The sequence below is a fragment of the Choloepus didactylus genome, chromosome 8 (genome assembly GCF_015220235.1).
Source record: "Choloepus didactylus isolate mChoDid1 chromosome 8, mChoDid1.pri, whole genome shotgun sequence".
NCBI classification, from domain to species: domain Eukaryota; kingdom Metazoa; phylum Chordata; class Mammalia; order Pilosa; family Megalonychidae; genus Choloepus; species Choloepus didactylus.
The window spans coordinates 116,678,709-116,683,318 of NC_051314.1; the positions used below are offsets into that span (position 1 = coordinate 116,678,709).

Sequence of the window (4,610 nt, forward strand, 5' to 3'; positions counted from 1 at the left end):
TGTAATGGAACTGAAATTTACTACCACAGGACATGGCCCAAGCTGGGTTGGTTCTCTTCCAAGTGACAAGCCCTGCCAAACGGTTAAACACCTGCTGCAGTTATCAGCACTCATATTCCCTTAGACAACTGAGAAACAACTCATTGCATAAACCAATAAGTAAAATAAAGTACCAAATATACCCTTGGCAGGGGCTGATAAAATAAAACATTTAAATAAATTTAACTGAATACTTCCAAATGGTACACCTGACAATGAAGAGAATGCACTGTAGTGGGAGGCTTAGAGAGAAAAACAGTATCGAGCAATTTTTCCATAATTCTAAAAAGCCAAACCCATATCTAGCCCCACTGTCATCATCTGCAAATAATGCCACTTCCTCCCCTGGGGTGAATTAAAATGAAATAAATAAAGCAGTAGCAATAACAACAACAATCCATAGAATTATATGGTACAAGGGACTTGGAATAAGGAATGTTCTCCTTCCACTGTATTTATCTGGCTAAGAATGAAGCTCTTCTTCATTTGCTTGTTAGTTTTTGTTGTTTTTTTCCTCTAGTATTTAACACCTGTATGAAAGTCTCTGACTTAAGAGGTAGGGCTTAGTTAATGAGGTGTGGCAACACTATTGGAAGCCCATTTCTAAATGAAAATTGCACTGTGCAGTGAGCACAATCCCTTCAGGTGGAAGAGAGCATTTATAAAGCAGCAGGGGTTGTAGCCAGTGCTTTCTCTGTAAGAGGCCTGTAGGGTTCCCACAGCTGGTGGAGAGAGAGGCTGACCTAGAGCCATGGGCTAAGGTGGTAATTCTCCTCCAAATTAGTCATATTTCTCCAGGTTACCATAGTAGACCGTGAGTAAAGGCAGATATAATCCCTTTCCTAATTGTAAACCAGCACCAGTCTAATTATAGTCCCATTTACCCCAGATACTCTAAAATCATAGACTTTCTGTTTGCTAATTCCTCTTATTCATGATTTTATGGCTCCAGAGGAGGCTTTGGGGATTACAAATTGAAAAACAGTGCAGTGAGTTAGTTCCACATAGGCATTAACTATGAAAAAGCAATAGCATGGAGGAAAAAAGGGGGTGGGAAGAGAAAAGCCTCACATTTAATTTACACTGATTTTAATCAGAAATGGGGGCATATTTGAGGCTTTGCCGCATCCACATGGCCAGCCTGGGGATAAAGTTCATAGTTGTTGGAGTAGAAAGCACTGTTACAGTCATCAAGTCTTTCTTATCTATTAAACAACCATTCTGTGATAAACTCAACTCTCTTTGTCTCAGAAGTGTCTTATCTTTACCCTAATTGATATGTAAGATCTATGTAATTCTGGGTTCTTTTATGCCAACTTATTAAACTATCCTGGAGAGAGGGATTGATATGCCAAAGCTTTGGAGAAATGCTGAAGGTCATAAGGTACTAGGCGCTGAGGAGCAGGACAAAGGACAAAGTTTGCAGTGGCAATTAGATTCATTCAAGTATTTCCAGATAACGTTACCATCATACTTCTTTTCCTCAACCTCATTCCATATGAAGTGTGTGGCTACAGGTAGTTAGTGCTCACAGAATGCTAAAATTAGAAGATTATGTAATGGTCTGTTGGAGTAGGCAGTGTGAGTCTGTGTGTGTGTGTGAAAGAGAGACACACAGAGATACCAAGCTACATAATTCTTGATTTCAAATGAACACTCTTAAAACAAGCTTAAAATGTTTTATTCTTCTGTGGCTTTTTGGTGCAAGTAAATAATAAAAATCTTTCAAGTTACTGTCAATCAGACAACCTTTGTCTCTTAAGTTACCCCAGGCCACAATGAAAAAGAGCCATGGCACCAATATTACGGTGTCACAATCATGGATGGCTTCTAGGTGGGGAAATGCCCATGGTTTACCAGGTCAGCACCAGTTCACACAACAGAGAGGCAGGAGGTGGTACAGCTGCCAAGCGAGCCAGTGCTCTGAAAGGGAAAGTGTGGGCATTTCTGGTGGAGACATTTCCCCAAGGCATTGTGGGTACAGGATTTGACTCATCGGTCCTATAGGTTGAGGAATTTAACAGTCTACTTCTCCAGGTGGTGATAAGGCCTGCATTTGTACCAAAAGGAACCAAAACAAGGTTACCTCACAACTTTGTGAGTAAGCTCAGAACAAGGATGATGCTTCACTCATCCATGTGTGGCTCCTACAGCCTGAAGAGTTCTTTGCATAGAGGAAGTGCTCAAGCAGCTTTGGATGAATTAGTAATTGAGAACAAGTTTAATAATGTTCAAAAAAAATTCTTGCTTTAAAGCAGACTGAGTTTTTATTTTGTTTTGTTTTGTTTTATCTCCCAGTGCTTTCTTATCCAGGTCAGGAAACATTGAGAAAGTGAATTTAAATTTGAAAGTTGCTTTGGTAAATATGGAATCAGAGAAATGGAAATTGTCTGGCATCAAGAGATGATATTTTCATCGAGTTATGAAGGCTGATGAGTCATTCCTCTCCACTGAAGGGAGATAATCCTGTATTTGTGTTCTCTGTGGGCATGTGCCTGGGCTCTGGAACCAAACACCTTGATTTCACACATGCCCCGATGCTTGCTAGTGATATAACTCTGAGCAACAACTTACTCATTTGTGACTGTTTTCTCTTCTACAAAATAAGGTTATTAATGATAACTTCTACCTTGTAGGGTGTGGTGAGAATTAAATGAGTTAATTCGGGTAAATTTCTTGGCACATTCCATGGCAAATAAGAAACCCAATATAAGTGTTGGCTATTATTATGCACTGCTTTGTCAACTGTTGAAACTTTCATAAGCACAGCTACATCCTGCCCCTTATTGCCATGTGGATGGTCTTTGCCACCTCATTTTCTAGCCCTGTTAGTCATGGGGACATGGATAGAAAACATGCTTCCTTATGTTTATTCATTCATTCATTCATTCTCTAGACAAATACTTACTGAGTACCTACTTTAGGCCAGACTCTTTTAACATTGAGGATATAAGCAGAAACAAGATAGAAATAAAGCTCCTGGCTGCATGAAGCTTACATTCAGATAAAAGAGAGATGCACAAACAAATAAAATTATAAAGAAACAATATAATTAGAGATTCTGATATAAGATCTACGTAGGGAATGAAAGGGGTTTTGTGATAGCAAATCACTGCCGAGAGACCATTTGTAAACAATCATGACACATTATGAACTGGGAAAGATCATTTTGGCTGGAGAGATTAGTGAAAAGGCCCAGGATCAAGAAAGGACTTGATGCTTTGAGGATCAGAAAGAGGTCCTGTGGCTGGGAGCAAGAGGGAACACATGACAGCAAATGATTTGAGAGATGCGCCTAGAGTCTCCTTACTTGACGCCTTGAAGGCCATGGTCAAGGGTTTTACTCTACGCAAAACAGGAATTCACTGAAGGAGGAGAACAGATTGTAGAGGAGAAAAAATTGAAAGGATTAGCCCTATCAGAAGGTCATTGCTGTTGTCAAGGCCATGCACGTGATAAGAGGTGGAAAATTTAAAATATATCTCGGTCCCCGCCGTCGTCGAGTGCCTGCTGCGGGCACGGTGACTCCATGGAGCGTTTTGATCAGGCGGCTTTGAATGCACGGTAGCTGCTGCCGGGGTTCAGAACTGAAAGTTCATTAGCATCTACCCTGAAGACGCTCCTGTTCTTCACTGTTTAAATGATCACTGTTCCTATTGGGTTATATTTCATGACTAAATCTTACTTATTTGAAGGTGCCTTGGAGATGCGCAATAGGGACAGCTGTTTTTATGTTGCTAAGGGTGCAGTGGTTGCCCTTCATGTGGTGCCGCCCTCTTTGTGAACGTCGCCTGGAATGAAGGCTCCTGGCAGTGGCGGGAAGGCAAACAGTGATATTAAAGTGAATATCACCTTTTGATAACATTAAATTGCTTTTTAAAATGGTAAATGCTTCTGGGGGCATTGATGATTTGAATAAAAAACTGAAAGAACATGTTTAAAAATTTATTTATTTATTTATTTATTTATTCATCTTGGTGATAAAGCAGACAGTGCATCTTCCAAGTAAATGAGTGAGCACCTAACACTTAGATGTTGCTTTCTCAGTGAATCAAGAAATTAGGCTGGTTGGAATTAAGAGAAAAAAAAGGGATCTCAAATCTAAGTTGACTTATAAATGATTATACAGTATCAAAATGTCCTTTCTCAGAGAGAATTATAAAATAGGTAATGTTTGTCTTTGGCATCAACAGCCACACCTTAATATCTATATCTATATCTATATCTATATCTATATCTATGTCTATATATATATAGATATATGTATATATAAACAATTATTGTGAGCTTACTATAAAATAAATGGATGAAGATCCATTTTCTCATTTAATTCACACAACAGCCTCTTAGGCATTTACTATGAGTATGTCCACTTTTATAGATGCTGTGAAATTGAATCTCAGTAAAGTAACTTATCCAAGGTGATACAGCCAGGGAACACACAACCGGAATGGAACCCAGGATGACTGATACGATAACCTGGGTACTCATTCACTAAATAAACAGCTATTGAACATCACTGATGGCACCCCCCAACTTTCTCTCTCTCTCTTACACACACACACACCTTA

General features: G+C 39.3%; 1 pseudogene; it reads left to right on the plus strand.

The window, feature by feature from the left end:
* Positions 1-3,568: 3,568 nt before the first annotated feature.
* On the plus strand, positions 3,569-3,873 carry LOC119543495 (annotated as a pseudogene).
* Positions 3,874-4,610: the final 737 nt, after the last annotated feature.